Source organism: Canis lupus, chromosome 4 (assembly GCF_011100685.1).
Source record: "Canis lupus familiaris isolate Mischka breed German Shepherd chromosome 4, alternate assembly UU_Cfam_GSD_1.0, whole genome shotgun sequence".
Taxonomy (NCBI): domain Eukaryota; kingdom Metazoa; phylum Chordata; class Mammalia; order Carnivora; family Canidae; genus Canis; species Canis lupus.
Window position 1 is genome coordinate 63,995,938 of NC_049225.1, and position 22,876 is coordinate 64,018,813.

A 22,876-nucleotide genomic window follows, 5' to 3' on the forward strand; every position below is an offset into this window, starting at 1 on the left:
TAATTCAATTCAAGTTCTTTAATTCAATGAGTAATTATTGAAAGCAAACTATGTATTAGGTACTACAAACATGGGCACAAATAAATTTTACACATCTTCTGTCAAGAAGCTTACAGTCTAGATATTCCTATTAAAATAAGAATATAATACTGGAAAAGAAGGTAAACATAACAAAACAGTGACATTAGTACATTATCAAGGAGTTCTGAGATTATTTAGATAAAGAAAAGTATGATAAATAATATTAATTACTTTGAATAAGTATTTGATATAGGATTAAGCAAAATTTTCACTTAACCAATTATGGTTGCCTTAGCTGATTAAATGTTGCTTCATAATTTTAATTTTATATTTCTCCAATGATAAGCTATCTAAAATATTGCTAAATGATTAATTTATTAAATTATCATTGGATCTAATAATAAGGCACTACTGGACAACCTTAACTATTATTAAACTAAATTTTTTTGAGATTATGTAAAATAAAGTTGAATTTTTTAGTAAATGAGTCATGAGGAAGAAAAAGGTTGTGAAGGGACACCTCGGTGGCTCAATGGTTGAGTGTCTTGCCTTTGGTTCAGGTCCTGATCCTGGGGTCCTGGGATCTAGTCCTACATCAAACTCCCTGTGGGGAGTCTGCTTTTCCCTATGCCTGTGTGTCTGCCTCTGTGTGTCTCTCATAAATAAATAAATAAATAAATAAATAAATAAATAAATAAATAAATAAATAAAATCTTTAAAAAAATGGTTGTGAAAAAAAAAGTCTAATAAAGAAATTAGTAGTATAGATTAAGAAAAAAAATAGCTGGATTGTTTGATCTTTTGTTGCATTTATTAGATGATTCCTAAACAGATTCCATAGCTTCATTGGTAGAAACTGTATGTACTTTAAACTTTATTGTTCTTTCTCAAATATCTTTTCAGAGAACTAACCAATGAATAATTGAAAAGAAATGATTTCAGAAAAAGAATATGTACTAGTACTAGAAATTTCACTGTTACTATTGCTTGGACCACTAAAACTCTCTCATCTGTCAATGTTATTTTTCATATAGGACAAAAGAATAAAAATGAAACGAATAAAATCCAAATCTGCCTGAAGGCATTTGAAAAGATACCTCCATATCTGTGAGTTTACATTCACTTGGTTCTCTTGGCCTCACTATTTTAATTAATTAATTTATTTTAAAGCTTTTATTTCAATCCCAGCTAGTTAACATACAGTGTAATATTAGTTTCAGGTATACAATTTAGTGACATTTTAATTTATTTTTCAACAAAAATAGTTTTAGAAATGATATTTAATTTTTTTAATTATATAGAATCAGGCAAGTGAACACTTATATTGTCACCTTTTTAAATGACAGTATGATACATATTTCCAATATTATCCCACAAGTTAAAGCATTAAAAAGTAACATTTTGAAGGTAACTTATCCTAATTTTGAGAATCAAATTTTTTAAAATTACTTGCACTAATATGGTTATTCATCTTAAATTTTATCAGTGAAATGATTGATCAAGATCCTATGTCACTATAAAGGGAGATGAGAATACAAGGAAGCTTTAAAGTGACATGCTTAGAACTTAGCTTGATGACGCTCAGTATTTAGCCTGTCAGCCTGTTGGTCTGGAAGCACATTGCTTATAAAATTAACAAAAGAACAGAATGTCTAACATTCTTAAGAGGAGGAAAATGGGATTCTTTCAAACTTGTGTTTTATTTTCCATATCTGAGAAATGGTTTTGAATTCAGATCTATATACATAATTTTATATTTTTTGTTCTACAATGCAGCCATTTGTTATATGAAGGAAAAGGAAATGCTTATAGCAAGAGTATGAATTTTGAAGATGATGGAAATTCTGTAAAGACCAAGGTAAGGATTTTTAGTGGAAATTGTTTCTACAACAAAACTCTTACTAATTACAGACAATATGTTGATAAATTCCTTTGCCCAACTGACTTTTCTCAAGCTCTTCAGTTAATGTGATAAGGAAAAAAATAACAATAATTTCCTGGAACCTGTACTTTTGGGCTCTCATACAAGGCCCATGGAGAGCCTGAGGAAAGATTCCATCCCCAAAAGAAATGATGGCATTCCCAAGACAATATTACCTTCCATTGTCTTAATTATATAAAAAAAATTAACGTCTATAAATACTTTGGAGTGTATCTCTTTGATGTCCAACACATATACATATCTGATGATGACTAAAACAATGAAAATAAAGGCCATACATCTAAGCCAGGGTTTCTCACCAGAAGCATTAATGACATTTTGGGCTGGATATTTTTTTGGGTGGATACATTCACTGTTAGATATGTAGCAGTCTTTTAGTCTCTAACTTCTAGATTCTAGGAGCCCCATCCCTTAATTTTGATGACCAAAATGTCTCCAGATGTTGCCAAATGCTTCCTGTGGTCAAATATCATCCCCTGTTGAGAAACCCTGATTGAGTTAATTAATATATCTTTAAGTCAAAATAGCAGGGTCTGAGGAAAGTACCATTCCCAAAGAGGGCATGCATATTTAAATTTCTTGCGGTAGCCATTTCTCTAAGACTCCTTATCTATTGATTTGGAACTCCATGTCTTATCATTTTTGTAATGGAAACATATTTTTACATTAGACATGTGATTTGCATACCCTGAGGTAGATAAAATTTGAGAGATTTACCTCCATTTGCTTAAATTGTTCTATAATCAAACCAGAGTTAGAACAATCTCATCAACTCCAGTTCAAGAAGTTTTTCACTAGGTGAAATTTACAGTAACCTATAAATTCTTTTCATCTCAAAAAGCATGTCGATTCAGAGCAACGAAATTGCAGTCACTCTTTACACGCCTAAAACACACACAGACCTACACACACATGGGTTGGGGGGAGGGTATTTGCATAAATCTATCCCTTATTTTTGCTTCAAAATATATATTATTTTATGCGACTTGGATAAAAGAATGAAAAAAGTGATTCCATAATTTAAAGTTCTTCCAATTTTAAGTAGCCATATCATTAATTCTAATCAGTTTATAAGCCCTTTCTCACGGATTGCACTTGCATTTGTAGAGAGCCATAATTTAATGAAAAGTCACCATCTAATTCAAATGGAGATGCCAAAGTGAGATTTTTAAAATGAAACTTTAAAAAGTAGTTTTCAAAATGTCTGTAGGGCAAATGTTTTAGTATACTACTAATAAAATAATATAAATATAATCATAATCATAACAGTCACAATAACACATTTTTTCAATCACATTCTTTTAAATTCTTTACTTATTATTTTTTGAATCTGCACAACAATCTTAAGAAAGAAGTTACGATTTTCCCCATTTTACAAATAAGAAAACTGAGACATGGGAAAATGGATGGGCAGGGAGGTTAAGTAATTTCCTTGGAATTGCACAGTTATGAAGGGGAGCCGGAGTTGGATCAATGTCCCATACAATCCCCACTAAAAATCATTTTAGTTCATTCATTTGCTCTCACTCATTCATAAACCATTTTTGAGCATTTGAAGATACAAGTTTGCCTTGTTGCTGGGCTGGCTTTAAAGTGAAGTTTCTATATTGCAGTCTTACAAAAATGAGGGAAGATATCTGAGTGAAGGACTTTTCCACTGCATGTTGGACAGCTAAATGTTACTTTGATATCAGTACTAGAGGTGTAAGTGTCACAAAGCTCATTCCCTGATGTTGAAATATGTACTTTCAATTATTCTTATTTTTTATAACCTAGATTTTATTTATAACCTGGGTTTTATTTAAGAGATATAGAGATAGAGATAGAGATAGAGATATTTCACTTATGTTAGTCCAACAGTGAGAGAGCTATCTTAAACTTTCAGGGTCAAATGAAATTCAGAACACATACATCCAGATACCTAAGAATCAACATTTTACCCCAGATACCTATGAGAATAGATGAGAATAAAGATGTATTATTACATACTTAACAGCAAAACATGCCTTTGAGAATAAATGACCTACATAAAATACTTTGCAACTGAAAAAGAAATGGAAGCAAATAGACATTTTGGTATGATGTTCTAAGATCTGAATAAATTATATTTTTCATATTTAAATGAGATACATTTTTATATCCCAAAATTTTGGTTCTCAGAATATTATTACTGTGATTTATCTAGAAACATTGCATTTCAAAATTTTATGGATTATAGTCCTTCCGCCAATCAATATATTTGTTGGCTTTTATGCCAATCTTATATTACAAACAGAAATGAGTCCTTACTCGTGATATAGTCTCTAATAGTGTTTATAATTTTAACACTATTATGTAAAAAGCATGATTATAATAAAGTACTTTTGACTGTGATCTTAAATTCTAAAATCTATTTCTTTTTCTAGATCAATAAAGCTACTTTTACAAATGTGTAATTCCTAAGGAAAGATGTGCCCTTTAAGGAACACATTTTTAACATCCATGTTAATGATTAGAAGCATGCATGCATATGGCTTTAAACAACAAAAAAATATCTACATAATAGAAATTTAAGTGATTAAGTAATGGTTCACAGAATAGGACACTCATATTCTGGAAATATTTTGGAGAAAGGCTTTGACATGCTGGAGTAAGATATATAAACTATATCGCTGCTTAGGAATATTTAGAATATTTCAGATACTAGAAATGACATAGCCTTTGTGTATGGTATGCCTTAGTACAATTTAGACCACCATTTGTCCTCAAGTAGGTCTATTTAAAGTATAATTGACTGCCCCAGCAATTATTGTGAATAGCAGCTGTCTGCTGGTAAAAAGGCATATATATAATGAGGGAGAAAGGATCAAATACATGCAATAGAAAAGGGAAGCATAAAGAAAATATCTATATGAGGTATTTTAGGCCTGATTTTATACTTGAAAGGGACAAGGCCTATTAGCCATTTTCAATTAGGGACTATAAAAAAATGAATGAAAGTACTCATCTATTTATGAAAAGCAGCTGGGACTCCCCAAATCCAAAACTAGCAAAAGTTTATTTGTTCTAAAATTGTTACAGCTTACAGCATTTCATTTATTTTCATTAGCTATGTTAGGTTTTGTGAAAACTTTCTTGTATCATGTACCTTTGGCAACACACAAAACACCTTGCTTTGTTTTTCTCCTAAATAGCTACATAATTAGATGGATTATTTCATGTGTCTGTGCCTATGTTTGCTGAAGAGAACAAGCCAGATAAATTAGCACTTAGCAGAACTCACAATAGCACATAATATGCCCTTGTGTTTCGTATAAAGCTTTATTTGTCATTCACGGCTGGTTGGCAAAACTGACTTTGCTTTTGAAAATGACAGGTGGTACTCTGGTGATCTCTGTATGGAAAAAGAAACAACCTTCACCAAGACAGTTTCTGTCAATAGCTTCCATGATTTAGTATTCAGGCCGAGCTTGTGTTTCTTCTAAAGTTCTGTTTCATTTGCATCTCTTAGGTCTGGCATCACCAAGGCTCTTTAATAATTGGGATTCTATACCACAAGTCTAGAAAGGCAGGCTTCCTCTCATCTCTGCAGGCCTGATTAAAAGACAGGTGAAGTTCAGTATATTTCAATAAGCCTCAACATTCCATGTCAGGAATCAATAGCCCTCCTTCTTTTTTTAGGGGTTATTAAATTGCAGCTGTAACATTAGCCTTCTTTATCTAATTGATTGTCTTTTCACAGGGCTAAGAAAATCAATAGTAGTCAATGGGACTGCCCTGTTTTTACCTAATAGATGTTTTCTCCTAATTGGCTGCCTGGGTGGCTTCACCGAGCTCAGTATGTTTTCAGAAGTCCACAGTATGTTGCAACCCTTGTAAACTATTTTACCCTGTACAACAGTTATTGATTTTATAATGAAATCTAGAAAAATCAATAGCAATCAGGAATATAGATCAGGATTCCTAGGTACGTTATGACAAAGGGCAAACTCACTTTGCTACCACTTCAAACTGTGATCCAATTAAACGTGTCCTTAAAACATTACATTTTCCAAAGACTTTGATCAAAGTCACTCAATTTGTTGCCCAAGACCTGGCTTAAAATCCAAGAATCAAAATATGTTAATTAAAATTGTGATTAAAAAATAACATTAACAGTTTTTAATTGACTATTTCCTTATAAAATGAGGTAAATCAAAATCATTAAGGGTAAATGATGAACTTGCTGAGAAAAAAATGTGACCTATCAAAAGTCATTATGTACATTACATAGTCACGTATACTAACTTCTGGAGAAATAATAGTAAAATGTACTATTTTAAGTCCAAAAATATATTTGGTTGACTTGCTGAATTTTTACATTTACCTCATCCTGGTGAACAAATTGCCCCAATATGGGAGAAGCACAAGTATCTACCAACTGGTCTTGCATTATTGAATCTGTGTTTAAATTCCACCTCTGAATAATGTTAGATTTTTGCCTTTGAATCTATTTTGAATACTTACCTGTATAAATAAGGCAATGTTACAAATCAATTTGTGCTCTAACTGGGCTAAGAAGTTCTCAGGAGCAACTGTGTCCTCTTTTTCAAAAGTCACAATTTAAAAGATTTGAGTATTAAATATGGTTGTGAAAAATTGTAATTTATTTCCTGAAAGAAACAGTCTTTATTTCTAAAGGACAAGGAGAATAAGAATCTCCCAATATATATTTTCCTCCACATTTGCTTTGTTACTGCTGGCTTCTATTGTTTATTGTTCATTATTATAGAGCTTAATTTTGGAATCTTATCATTTTTCTTGATATCTTGAATTCTAGACTGAATATATATCTCAGATATATTCTGACTGCCCATTTTTATTACATCTCTGGATGATATTTGCATGTCTGTATTCTTAAATTCCACTTGTTTTGATTCCCATCTAATAATACAACAAAGAGCAAAAAGTCAGAAATCTCCACGTAGGGCTTGCAGTTTTATAAACAATGCTCCCTTTCCCTTTGTTATGACAACAAACTGGACATTGTCATTTCTCAAACTAGAATCATAGGCTCAAAAGCAGTTTACCAACACTTTCCAGATTAGCATGCATGTAGCTTACTCTTTATCATTCTTCACTGAATTGACATGCCCTGCTAAAGTGTCGTGCCATTTAATATGCCTAAGCATGATGGGGATGACAGTTCCATAGTCAGCGACAGTCAACCCATGTCTGTGGAGCTGTCTCCAGCTTTAAAATCACATATCTTATGTATATGTTGATTTGACCTCAGCTCCACCAGTTCTTCCCCTGTTATCTGGCAAATGAATAAATAAATAAATCACATCATAAACCTAACAGCATTTACAAGAATTGGACTTTCACTCACATGGCATGATTCTTAAGGAATCCAGAGTCGAGAAAAGATCAAGTAAGATTCTTTTATTTCACCAAGCTTTGTAGAATGGGGTAGGGACTGAGGGTGGGGAAGAACATTGAAGATAATGATACCTTTCTCAAGCTTAACAGAGACAAATGTCAGAGAAAGGCACTAAAATGTCAAGCAGACATTGTCAATAATGTCCACGTGCCTCAGTACATAATGCTGGTTTGTCTAGTTTAAAGAGTAAATCAGTGTCCTTTCTTGCTTTGCAGCACAGACTAAATCATGGTGAAATAAAGTTCCTTTTCGCTGGTGGCCCTCTCTTCATCCTCAGGCACTCGGCACTAAGCAGCACCTCTGCTCTCCTACCTCTTGTTTATAGATCCTCAGGACAGAGCATGGTGAACTGATTCATACTGAATATGAATATGAATGACTCATAAAGTTAAAGCAACTTTTCATATGGGTCAAAATCTAATGTCAAGAGTATAAATCATTAGTATTGAAACTTTAGACTTTCAAAAATATTGTTGTATGCCAATTATACTAAAAATTTTTTTAAAGATTTTATTTATTTATTCATGAGAGATACAAAGAGAGAGGCAGAGACATAGGCAGAGGGAGAAGCAGGATCCTTGCGGGGATTTCATCTCAGGACCCCAGTATCATGACTTGAGCCAAGGGCAATGCTCATCCACCGAACCACCCAGTGCCCCTTGTACTGAAACTTTAGATCACAGTTACAGGGCTTGACATTTTTTTGAGACTCATTTTACACACAATATGAAGTTCTCATGGATTTTTGAGAAGTATGAACATGGTATGTCTACATTCAGAAGGTTACACTCATGATATAAAGTGCATAAGAATACAGAAAACTAAAACATAAAATTGTTCAGTCATGTATTACTAAGGATGTTGTTTTATTGATATAGGTATCTCAGCCACTTACAAATATGCGAAGTGCTTTTCACCTAGAAAAATTTCTGATTGGATTATTCTGCAAGCTAGGGCCTACGTGTCATCAAATGCATTCAAATTTATGAGATGGTAAATTAACTTTAATTACCCCAATATTCGTCCTCATTTTGATAAATAATCAACAGTGTGAATTCTTGAAACAAGAAAATTTTACATGACCAAAGTATCAATGTTTGCCATCAGAAGTTTTTGACTGTGCCTTTGCTGTTTCTTTGATTTGTCCATGAGGTAATATTCAATGTTTAGTTCCCTTTTATTCCCAAATACATCTTAGCCCATTTTAAACAAAAATTGTGCTATTTTTAATCCTAAGCCTAAATGGAGTCAACATGTATATGTATATATTATATATATATCTATAAAACGCATCTATATGCACATATACATTGATATCCAAATATATGCACATGTGTATACACCTGTTCACACAATAGTTGCTGTGACTATTTGAGTAAAACAAAACAAATTTCAATGAAAAGTTTGTTCTTTCTACATTTGCTCTGAAGAGCTCATTTAAAAAAATGACATTATCAAGTTATGAAATACTGTTCACAGAGCAGCTGCTGCTTCTTTATCTCCCCATCTCCTCCTTCATTAACATAGCCACTATCATAATTGTTGTTATAAATACAATGCAATTATAGTTCTAATGATAAGGATAGTGATTTTGTGGCTTTTATTCATTTGAAGGGCTGTAGTTATTTTTTTATAACACTTTTCTCACATCTCAATTAACCTAGCTCAAGAGATCTCTTTAGACCCCAAAACATAAAATATTTCTATCAGAGACAAGGGGCAAATGAAGGGAAACACTCACCCTTTTTTTTTTTTTTTTTTTGAAATACCCTTTTTCTTTCTTCTCTGAGTGTCCCTTTCAGGACTGGGAATAAGTATTTTCCATTTGAGTCCTAATAAGCTAAATCCTTTTTCAGTTCTTTTCTTTTTAACTTTCCTACATGCAAAAATGGGCTATCACTCTGAAACTTTTATGGCATTTCATTTTTAAGCTGGAGAAAAGGAATGCAGTTTTAAACAAAGTATTTTTACCTAGACGTTGAATTTACAATCTTACCTTTAAATTCTTGCATGACAGATCAAAAATAATAATCATTCATTTTATTTGTATTTCTAAAACAGGATATATATTATGCTTTTATCAGAAGCATATGAATTGGTGATTGTCAACCAATCTTCATCAGTGCCTGCTTGATCACAGTCTAGGAGAGGAACTGTTCCCAGGTCTTATGAGATGGCCAGAAAAGGACAGGTACCCAGCCAGGAGATGAATGAAATATTTTAAATGAAAGACCTCTTGCTTTCTCCATCGAAGTTAAGTTAAAAGCATTGTATTCCATCTGGATTGCCTGCTCCCTTCCCTTCATATACTGTGTAGATGAAAGCCATAAGTAACATGAAGAATCTAATCACTAGAAAATCATGTTTATTATACTGAGAACTGAGAAGAACTCTTCAAGAATGAAAAGGAACAAGGGATTTATCTGTGATCTTTGCAAGAAAGCTGGATGATTTAGGAACTGAGACAAAATGATGACAGTGTAGTGGCTCAATTCTAACCTCTGCAGGCTGGATTGTCACAGGTTATTGAAAGGCCTGTTGGCAACAACACTGTCTTGAGTTGGAAATAGTTACTGAATACAGGTCTCTCTTTGACAGCATAATGAGCCATAATTGTTAGAACACTTGGACTTCACATGAAAATTAGAGTAACCTTATGCAGTATCAATCCTGAAGTGGGTGTTCATGATTTTTAAATATTGCTTAGATTTTTGCATCCAAAAGAATTACAAATCATCTATCTAGCTGGTTTACCAAATGAGAGCATGTTTGATCATGGCCTTTATCATGAAAATAAGTAGCATATTGAAAAACATGAAAATAATTTCTCCCAACACATTTATTTATGTTCTGCTTATGTCACAAAAGAAACATGATTTCAAAAGAAATTAATAGCTCCGCTGAGATACCAGCTGTGACAAAGACACTCTTTGACACTCTGGTGATGCTGTGTACGTGTTGAAAATTGAGCGAATGCCTCTTGGAAAACTGACATTGAGAGATGTAATAGAGTAATTGAATATTAGAAAACTCTCCGGCATTCTATGGAGAATCATTTAAATTTTTAGAGATTTATTTCATGTACACTAAAAGGTTAGTGTGACATAAAGTCAGAATTTCTCATAAAATGGGGAGTAAAAGTGGATGTTCTATAGAAATGAAAAAGAAAAGTCAACTCTGCTTTCAACTGGGATAGTGATGGTTACCTAGCTTTAAATCCTTACAAGGTCCATTTTTCTATATTCTTCTGGGAATTAGGATAAAGGGGAGAAGTGGAGATTTTGGAAATAGTGAGAGGGGTCAGAACAGGATGGTATGAATCTAGAGTAAAATGAAATTTCCTATATGCTCTTATTTCTTGAGGGGAATCGTTCTGCCTTAACAACCCATATTTTCCAACATATTCTATATAATTTATTATTGCTTTAGTATAATTATACTGTTAAATACCGTGGCATTTTGGTGAGGGAGATCACTCTAGTTGATGTACTTTTTCATTAAATATATATTTAGAGCATGCCTAAATTTCTGTGACTCTTCTGATATTGGATAAATAAGAAAGAAAAATCCCTGCCCTCATGAATCTTACATTGTAGAAAGTTATTATGAAAAAAAAGATTATCTCTATTAATCTAAGCTCACTGTTTAATAATCATGAACAATTCAGTACATCCATTAGTCTCAGTTTTAGGCTGTATGATATGAAAACTTTTTTCTGCTCAATTTCAGCACATATTACATAAATAAATATCTATTAATATATGCTAATATAATCATATACACTGATATAATTACATATGTTAATATAATTCTCAGTCTAATAGCCAGTAGTCACAAGCCATGCATCCTGTCTTAAATTTAGATAACTTTTCCTAATGTCATTATGATATTATTCTTCTTCTGGTAATCATATTCACAAATCCCAAATTGTTTTAAATTGTTCTCTATCTTAAATACTCAGAGGTTAATCAGTCATCATGAACTGCTATTTATTTCTGTGAATTTACTTTTACATTCTCTTACCTGTCAAATTTTGTAGTACACATCCTTTTCAAACTTAATAAATTACTTCGGTAAGCTCTAAGCAAAGCTTGAGTTAGTGTCTTCAGAAATTTCAAATGATTTTCCAAGCATATCTTCCTTCATACTGCAATGCAAAGTATACCAAATAATTTAAATTTGCCTTCACTCCATACTTAGCTAAATTCTTGAAATATATTATTTTAAAATATATTATTATGTCCTGTCAATGTATCAATAAGTTATTGTTATTGGATGATAAATCATATATAGATTTAATGGAGAAAAATCTAAAATTCTCCGAAAAAGGTAGCAAAATAAAAAAAAAATCCACGATACCGCATAAATTATGATCTTTTGTTTAATGAATGAATTTTCCATTTATTTTACACTTATAAAAACAGAGATTGTGATATGCATGCTAAAAAATAATTCAAGATGTCATTTACACAAAATGAACTGCACTTATTCTGGGTTAAGAATTCTGCACCAGTAATCATGTTTGTGTAGGGGAGGAGGGTTTTGGACACCACTACACAATGCTCTGTGACACCAGTGGAGTGTCCTACCATTAAAGTCAACTCTAACACTATCTACCCTGAGAATAAGGTCTCTGCTCTACAAGACTGCTCCGAACATAGACTTCAGATACTAGTGGCAGGTCCAGGTTGTCATCTATGCTTCTGACTAACTGGTTAAATATCAGAGGCTCCAACGACCCATTTCCTGTGTTCAATTAATTTGTTGTATCAGCTCACCAAACTCAGAGAAACATTTTATTTTTTGGATTACTAGTTTATTACTAAGGGATGTTAACTCAAGAACAGCCTCACGGAAGAGAGGCACAGGGCAAGGGATGGGAAAAAGGACTCAGAGACCTGAAGATCTTGCCATGATTTGATTTTAGACTGTTAGAGAAGGAGTAGAATAGGCCTAGCTTTAGGCCATGGTCCTTATGGTGAACTCATAGGCACTGTGGTTTCTAAAATGGGTATTCTGATTTGTCTGTGTGGACTGTGTTAACAAGTCTTCACTCTGCATGCGTCTCCTAGCCCTATTTTACCTGTCCTACTTCTGTACTGCTCTGTTCTCAAGCCCTTAAAGGCTGCTTTCTGTTCAGCCTTACATAGTTTTGCCTTGCTCTTGGCCACAGACTTGACCAAGAACAGCCTCACACAACTTCGTGATAACCTTCTGCACAGATCTCTACCATCCAGAGGGCTGGCTAGGGCTTCAACTACTCTTAAATTGTAGGGCTCTTCTTGGACCCCAGTATTTTTGTGCCATAGTCAAGAAATTGTTCCCTGGAAAGGTCTGGGGCATCATAAAATCAAAACAAGTGTCTTTATTTGGGCATCATGTTGTTGTTCTTCTGTTGTCCAGTGTCTGAAATCACATAGTTTTCAGTGGGAGAGTTAGTCCAAGGCTCGCTCAGGCATAGCTCCAAACAAAAGCTCATACTTACTATTTGAATATTTTTTCACTTGTCAACAAGTAATAAACATTGTATTCATGCCAACATAATTTTTAAAAATTTACACAGTATTCCATTTAAAAAGTTAACTCATTTTTATAACCTATCCTATGTTTGGGCATTTAGGTTAAATCTATTACATTTAGTGTATTCTATGTGCTATGGCTTGGGCCAAATTTTTATAGAAACAAACTCCCTTAAGCCTCACAATAAACATATAAAGTAATATTTCAGATGACGTGTATAATTAAAATAATTTACTGAAAATCATCAAAGTAATAAAGTAACTAGTATTTAATATTTAAGTCTAACTATAATATATGCTTTAACTCTTACATGTTTAACTTAAAATCAAAAGTATATTTTTCATTAAAGTATGTATTTTATAATTCCAGTTAGTTAACATACAGTGTAATATTAGTTTCAGATATACAATATAGTGTGTCAACACTTCCATACAACCCCCAATGCTCATTACAACTGCACTCCTTAATTCCTATCACCTATTTTGCGCACCCACTCCATCTCCCTCTCCTCTAGTAAGAGGATTATTATTATAATTAAGAGTCTGTTTCTTGGTTTGTCTTTCTCTTATTGTTTTCTCTTTGCTCATTTGTTTCTTAAATTCCACATGAGAGAAATCATATATGTCTTTCTCTGACTTATTTTGTGTAGCATAATACACTCTAGCTCCATCCATTTCATTGCAAATGACAAGATTTTATTTTTTATGCTGAATAATATATATATTCATTTTTTATGCAGAAATATATATATATATATATATATATATTTTATTCATGAATCAGTGGATACCTGGACTGCTTCCATATCTTGACTATTGTAAATAATGTTGCTATATAAACATAGTGGTGCATGTATCCCTTTGAATTAGTGTTTTTGTATTCTTTGGGTAAATATCCGGTAGTGTAATCACTGGATCATGAAGTAGTCTCTCTATTTTTTATTTGTTTATTTATTTATTTTACAGAGAGAGAGAGCACAAGCAGAGAGAGCAGTGGGGCAGAGGGACAAGAAGCAGGCGCCCCACTGAGCAGGGAGCCCAATGTGGGGCTCAATCCCAGGACCTCTGGGATCATGACCTGACCTCAAGGTGGATGCTTACCCAACTGAGCCACCCAGGCTTCCCGGTAGTTCTATTTTTAACTAAAGAATATTTTTGAAGCATGAAAACTGATAACACATTTCAATTAAGAATTTATTAATACAGAAGTTTTAAATTTTTTTTTACAGTTTAATGGACCATAAGTGATTAAAATTTATGACTTGCTGGTTTATCTCATTTGCTCAATTTTTCCTGGGATGTTCAAATTTTGTTTCCAAGAGCTCTTTATGTATAAAATATTAATCTACCAATCACTAATCAAATGCTTGTATGCTACCTCTGCTTTTTAAAAAATGTCAATCATGTTATAAAATTATGTAAATGTTCACCTGTATGGTTTCAGCGTACTTTTGTTTTGTTTATATCATATAACTTTTAACCATTAATTTTTTTCTTTCAATTCTTCAGTTCCTATTACTAAGCATTTAGTAAACATGATATTAAACTACAACAATTTTATTTATAAAATATTTAAATATTTGTAGGTATATTTCTGAGCTTTCCATTTCATGTTATTGTTCTAGTTGACTATTTTATCAGTATTTTAGTGTACAGTAGTATGTTTCTTTAATTATTTTAGTTATATGATACATCTTAATATCTGAAAGTTAATTTCTCTTTTCAGTAATTATTTTTATCAAAATATTTGTGATTATCTTTGCCTTTTCTATATCCATATGAACCCGAGAATAAGTGTGTCAAAAGACCAGTATACGTGTTTGAAAGTCATGTTATATTTCATGTATATACTTATTTATAAAGACTTAGAATTTTAACTTCTAAGATAAGAAAACACATTTTTCTTCATACATATACATATTATTTCTTCATACATATAAAATAAGATTTCTGACTTCTAATATGAGAAAACACACTATTCTTCATACATGTTCATACATGCATACATATATACATGTTCATATTTTAAAATTTTATCATACACATTTACACATTTTTAGGGTTATTCCCTATAGTATATTTTTTATTGCTATACTGAATGTGATTGTCTTCATTTTCATTTTCTATAGGTTATCAATAGTGTGTTGGGAAGCTATTTAAACTTTGGATATTAATCTTTTTTATTTTTATTTTTTGAAAGATTTTATTTATTTTAAATATAGAGAGAGGAGGGGCAAAGGGGGAAGGAGAGGGACTCCGGATTCTGTGCTGAGCTTGAGCTTAAAGCAGATCTCCATCTCATGACCCTGAGATCATGACCTGAGCCAAAATCAAGAGCCAGATGCTCAACCAACTGAGCCAACCAGAAGCCCTGGATATTAAACTTATAACCAGTCACCTTACTGAGGACTCCTAAATTCCCCTTAAATTTTAAGTAGACTGTCTTGGAAGTTACAAAATACTTGACTGAAATAAGACAAATTATATTTAGAAATGTAATAGTTTAAAAGGTACTTTATTTTGCTTTACATATATGCAATGTCTAAAATTTTAAGAAAAATATTTAATTACAAAAAAGGGGAAAATATTTAATTAGAATTGTGGTAAGGGGCATGCTCCCCTCATAATTCTACTAAGCATGTTTCCAAAGTTTCAACTCTAAAAGTAAGGTAGGCTATAGTTTAAAGTAAATGTTTAATAATATTAAAAATATATTCTATTTACTTTGTAGCATGAAGATACATGAAATTTAATCACATTTACTTAAACATCAATTTGGATAATGTCCTTACATTTTATGGTGCAGTGAATCTTATAAAAACATTGGCTTTACATTGCCAATGTAAATTCTAAAGCACAAAAAACCAAGAGCTTTAAACAAAAATAAAATAATTTTATTTTTATTAAATAAAATGAACACAATACAAGGAAATATTATGTTATATTCAACTAAATATCTTTAAAGATAATTTTTTAAAAATTCTTCATATATTAATATATTTTACTTTTTGTTTCTTGATTACATCAATTATTTCATCTTTAACAATGTTTACCTTTTGCTAAAATCATATCAACAATGTTTTTGTCAATTCTATAATATTGTCCTTATTTTGCTTTTTAGTTTATAAATCTTTTTCTTCTGCCTTGTATAGTTTTGTTGTTTCCTTTCTAAACTCATCAGATAAATGTTTAATTCCTTTTTTTCCATTTATTATTTCTTGACAAAAAAATTCTATTTGTGTCTAACAATCTGTATCTACTTCATAGATTTTGCTCTATTCAGGGTCAAGCACAAGAGTACTGATTTCCCAAAGCAGCCCAACCACCTAAGTCAAAACTTACCATTATCTGAGCAACATATTGATGAGTACTGAGCAGGAGACTTTTTGGTGTTTTCCATTTTCTAGAGAACCAATACACTACCGCCGATGAATGTGTGCTAAATAATTAATTTTGTTCAGTCCTCACAAATCAGAAGTTGTTCATTTTGGGGGGAAAAAAAGGATATTTTTTGAAGTCATATTTACCACTCCCAACAAGAAAGGTTTTGTTATAATATATTAAAATAGTTTAAAATGTTTAAAAATTGTGCCCCTTTGGTGACAAAAGATTATTTTAACTATCAAAATAATTTGTAAATGTGTGTTAAAACTATAGTAGGAAATGGTAGGCCTTCTGTAGGTCCAATGACACAGCAAGAAATCAAACAGAAGAATCTAGCAATGATAAAAGAAGTTACTTTACATGATAGTAGGAATACCCTTGAGGGCTGATATTGTACCTCTCCCAACCTAATGATATAAGGAACAAAGACTCTTTTAATTCTTTCCTTTCTGATCTGGAAAGTTCTTTACTCCATGCAGGGTGCACGGACCACTTTAACTTTAGGCTCTACTTCATGAAAAACAAAAGAAGTATCAGAAAACCTCACTTGTTCCCTTGCATTTGTGTCTGGTGTACATATTCTGCATGACTTTATGATAATTTGATAACAAACTGAAGGTAAAAAGTCTTCATACAAAAGGTTGTCAAGCATGACAATATTCAAAGTAGAGCCAGCCCATTATTATCAGTTCTAGATCAGAACATTAAAAATGTGATTTTAAATTATTTTATATTTAAAATGTTTATACATTTGTGACTTATATACAAAACTATGTAACATAAGTAAGTGCTTATTATTCATTTTATTTCTGTTACCGGGACATATGAGTCATTGCTACATTCTTTTTTTTAATAATAAATTTATTTTTTATTGGTGTTCAATTTGCCAACATACAGAATAACACCCAGTGCTCATCCCGTCAAGTGCCCCCCTCAGTGCCCGTCACCCATTCACCCCCAATCCCCGCCCTCCTCCCCTTCTACCACCCCTAGTTCGTTTCCCAGAGTTAGGAGTCTTCATGTTCTGTCTCCCTTTCTGATATTTCCTACCCATTTCTTCTCCCTTCCTACATTCTGAATCATCACACTATGACTTCAAATATGATATGGAAGCCATTTATAAGCCATGTCCTAAGGAGCCTATTGAAGGTTTATTGTTTAGGGTCTATATCAAGTTTTATATATTTCGAGTAATGATATTTTTTAAGAAAAGATTTTTAAGTACTTGCGAGCAAATTAACATTTAACCTATTTTTTTTCTACAAGTTTACATTTTTATCTTCACCAAATAGCTGAACATAAATGTTAAGCAGAATATGTACCCTGAGATTGATATACTAATGTCCCTCTTCCCCTAAGATATTCACAACCTAGTTCCAAACCCCAGGAACCTACTAATGTTACCTTACATGACAAGAGATACTGCTAATTCAATTAAATTAAAGACCTTGAGACAAGGAGATCATCCTGGATTATCTGGCTCAATATAATCAATTTTAGTCCTTCAAAGGGGAGAATCTTTCCCAGCTGTGGTCAGAGGAAAATGTGGCTATAGGACAGTCAAAGAAATGTTGCCAGCTTTAAAGATAGCACAAGGAGGTTATGAGCCAAGGAATCTGGGAGCTTCTAGAAGTTTGAAATGGCAAAGAAATGGATTTTCCCCTCGAGCCTCCAGAAAGATGGGCAGCCCTAGGGACACCTTCATTTTAGCCTAATCAGACTGGCTTTGGACTTCTGACCTATACAACTATGAAATAATTTTATGTTGGGGTTCCTGGGTGGCTTAGTCAATTCAGTGTCAGATTCTTGGTTTCAGCTCAGATCATGATCTTGGGGTCTTAGGATCCAGTCCCCTGTCAGGCTCAGCACTCAGTGTGGAGTCTGCTTCAGATTCTTTCTCCTCTCCCTGCCCTTCTGCCCATCCCCGTACTTTCTCTCTAAAATAAATAAAATCTTAGAAAATTAAAACTAATTCTATGTTGTCTAAGGCACTAAATTTGTGGTAATCTGTTGTGGCAGTAATACACCACTATCAACAGAAGTGTACTAACTTTATTTAAAAACTGCTCTTTTATATCATTAATATTATCAACATACAATTAAATATTTTAATACTGTTATATTAATTTCTTCTGAATGTTAGTTTTTTTTAAGATTTTATTTATTTATTTATTCATGAGAGACAGAGAGAGGGGCAGAGACACAGGCAGAGGGAGAAGCCGGCTCCATGCAGGGAGCCCAATGTGGGACTTGATCCCGGGACTCCAGGATCACACCCTGGGCTGAAGGCAGGCACTAAACCATTGAGCCACCCAGGGATCTCTGAATGTGGGGTTTTCATCACAAACCTTTATTGCACTCTTGACTGAAGCCTACTGCATTCAAATAACTGCATGTATATTTGTACACACAGAGGTATATATGTGTATTTATAGATTTTGCATTTTGATTAGACTTCTTTTAAAATGCAAATGAGGAGGAACACTTCTAAACAACCATTCCTTTGTAGTCTATACAATATTAGGCAATGTGGAATCTTATTATGTAAAGCTACCCAATATCTTTGTATAGGTTTCTCCTCTTTTTGTCATTTTCCACATTCGCAGTGCAGAACCCAGAAAATTTCAATCTTCAGATTCCCTGCGGCTAGCTAGACCGTTGGCACCTCAACCAAGTTCTATTAATCGAGATATCTATGTAAATCTTGGTTTTAGGCACAAGCAATATATGACGGGGGCCCTTTATTGGGGAAAGCCCTTCACAGTGGTATAGACTGGACAGTGGTATGGAGGAATGGCAGAGTGGTTGAGTTTCTAGCATGTAATCCTGAATGTCATGGATGCTAAACAGGGAAGGCAATGATGTGCTTCCTAAGAAGAAAAGCCTCCGTTTGTTGTTGACATAGTTCTTGACTGAGTAACTTCTGTGTCTGAGTCTCTGGACCTTGTGTTCATATCCTTGAAAAAATTATTTTTTTTCTGTGAAAACTAGACATGGTGGGACCTGGTTCCTATAAATAAAAATCCTGATTGATTTTAACCATACAATTATTTTAAATACCTGCTGCAAGCAAAGGTGTGTCAAGGTGCCCAAGCAGCTCAGCATAGGAGAAATTATTTTGTTACAACTAGTAAATAATTGTGTATGTTTAATTTTGTATTAAGTTGTTAAATTTAAATTTATTAATTTTATATGTAAAGATAAAAGAGATGCCATATAGAACAACACCCAGTTTGCATCAGAAATGAATCAGGTGAAAAACCAAGGACATTCAGAAGAGCATTGTTTTGGTTAATAGTACTGTAGTTTAAATTTTGCCAATCATATTGGTAGACATGACATCTTGCATAATGCAGTAATAAATACTAGGTGTGAATGGAATTTTGAGTACCCGATAAGTAAGGCCTACAAATAACGGATTGAAACATGCAATGAACATGTTAGTACAAACTACTACCTGAAATAGAACAAGATAGTCAAGTTAAAAAAAAAAAAAAAGTGTCTATAAAAATAAAGCATCCATGCTTTAACCCAAGTGCCACTTCTCCAGGAAGCTTTCCCTGAGCTCTCCAACTAGATCAGAAATTCCTCTTACATATTTCCAAATCACTTGATACTTGTTATTCATACTACTCAAGACTTCTAATTATTTACCTGCAAAGGATGTTATGTAGAGTACACTTATTAAAACATCATTGTCTGAATAATAGACTGATTGAGTCAAAAGTTTGGATGTTTATCCTGGCTGTTTCAACAAGTACTTATGTGAACTTGAAAAATTAAATTGATTTTTGAGCCATTTTCCTTATCTATAAAGTTATGAGGATTTTTAAAAATGAACATATTAAGTCTTAGTTTCATTTACTATTTGTATATATTTACTTACAAATTTTATATATTATATATAAAAGTTAAATATTTAAATTAACATATAACCACTGAACTAATTTCAGAAAACCAATGTCAAAAAAACAAGTATACTGTGGGGTGCCTGGGTGGCTCAGTTAATTGAGTGTCTGCCTTTGGCTCAGGTCATGATCCTGGGGTCCTGGGATTGAGCCCTCAGTGGGGAATATGCTTCTCCCTCTCCCTCTGCCCCTCCTCCCTAATGTGAGTGTGTTCTCTCTCTCTCTCTCTCTCTCTCTCTCTTACTCTTTCTCAAATAAATAAAATATTTTTAAAAATAAGTATACTAAAAAGTCAGAAATTTTGCAGCCTGGTGTTATGATTTCCACTTTTTTCCTAAATACAAAGGTAATGTAAGGTTGTTATAAAAAATGTTAAGAAATGGAAATATTCTTCATGCCCTCTCTTTGATTCCTAGAGATAAATGCCAATAATGCTTATGTCTGATATAACCTTTGTGAGCCATGTCTTCCAATGAAATATTCAGACAAAAATGTTACAATGAAAATTGTGATAATTTGCTAACAATTTTCAATTTTTGAAAAAGCTACAGATCATTTAGTTTAAAGACTTATAATTCCTGTTTTGTAAAAATTTTATGGTACATTTTTAGTAAGATCTCTTGTCTTCTACCACCAAAATTTTTATTTATGAATGTGTAGAGTATAGAACATTAAACATTTAAAGAAATGCTTTTATATTTTCCAAATTACTCAAAGCATATGTTAACAAGTTTGTTGCCTTTTGTTTAATTTAATTTAAACTTTAAAAAATCACTTATCAGAAATGGTTTTTAATTTAAACTTTCCATTTTAGGGTTTTCATAGATGTTTTTTTCTTGTTTTTTGCTGCTATTTTAAGTTGTTCATCAATTCTTCTGGTGCTTGTCAATGTCAGAGGTCTTACTCATCATGAAAAAAATCAGCTTATGGATAATCAGTAATCGACTATATCAAGTAATGATATAAACACAGAAAGGATTTGTCTCAGTTAATGAAATATGTCTTTCAAAACACCATGATCTTATGCACAATACCTTTTGTTTGGCAACTGTGTGGCATTGCTGGTGCTCACAGATATAATTTGAATGACATTATTCAACAAATAGATTTTTTTTCCAATATCTAAAGGATAAATCATGTAAAGAAAAAAAATGTCAGAAGTATTTCTAGGCAAGCAATCCTCCTTCGTAAAAAAAAAAAAAAAAAAAAAAAAAAAAAAAAAAAAACTATAGGGTAAATCTATAGCTACTTGATAATTATATGAAAATAAATTAATGTAGATTATGGAAATTGGTACATAGTAATCACTCAATAAATAATATTAGGCAATATAATATCAATTTTATTAAGATTTTTATTGATATCCAGAGTGGAAGATTTTATCCTGTGTTGCAAACTTGACGATTCTAAACTAGTTTCTTAAAAATTTTGCAAAAATGAATATATGGTCTTCAATTATTTAGGATCATGTTTCTAATTCATATTAAATTAGATAGGGAAGCAAAGAGAAAAATAAGCTTTCAATGTTTCTATATGTTGATTTGTGAATAAATGGATTATATTTTTCCATTTGTATGAGGGTTAAGTCTATGGAGTAATCAAACATAACTCAAATTACAAATGGTATAGAAATAGGAAAAATAATGCAGCTTCTAATGAAAGTGAATATGTGACTCAAAAAAATACCCATAAGAAATATAGAGGATCAAGAATTTAAAAACTGTTGCTCTTCCACTATGTCCATTAGTATCCTCTATGAAACAGAGCCCAAGAGATTAGAAGTGCAAGTGACACCTCAAGGGAATGTTGAGGGAAGTGCACCAAAGATAAAGAAGGGAGAGCCGGAGTAGCTGGGAAAATCCTTCAGAATGCAGAGCCAGTCTGGTCCTCTTGGGGAGAGAAATGGACAAAAGAGAGAATGAGGTACCAAAAGCCTTAGACCACAGCACAGTTCCAAGAAAGCTTGGACCAGGCAGATGAAGAACTGCTAAACAAACTTGATGTTATGAATTGTGGAATTGATCCTTATTAAGTCGAGCAAAGGGTGCTGGATGGTGTTCATGGTTCAACTGTAGACTGTAGACCACAAGAGGAACTGTAAAAGATAAGTTTATTACTCACAGACCCTGGAAGAAGTTCTTGGCCATGGCTCAAGTTAGAGTGTAGATAGGGAGAAGCAGGGATGCTTCTGCCTGGGATGCAAGACCTTGTTAGGGTCTATGGGTAGAGTGCCTTTGGAATTAGTCCATTCAAACCCAAAAAGCTAGGTTTTGGTATATTTCAAAGGGGTCTTATCTAAGGGAGACATAAAGGGAAGTGCTGAGAGGCAGGAAAGACTTGATCATAAGTGCCATTAGGGAAGTCCTTTGAGGACTTATATCTGCTTGTGGCTGCGGGCCACTGTCTAGGGCCTGTGCTTGCATGAGAGGGCTAGTGTCAGTGAAAGGTCCCTGCTGGCCCCTTGCTAACAAAAGGAATGTCCATACAGCACTACCATGGAGTCGTTTAGCTAAACTCCAGACATGTACCTATAGCAGAAGTCCCAGATGAAGGGGGGGTGGCCACTGCAGTATTTCTAGTCTCAGTTTCTGGGTGCATGCAGTACCAGGTAAGCAAGGTCTCAGTTGACCATTTTGACTCATTAAATGAGGGTGGCTGCTGAAGGTTGTCAGCCAACTACACTTCCTGTAGATGGTTTTTC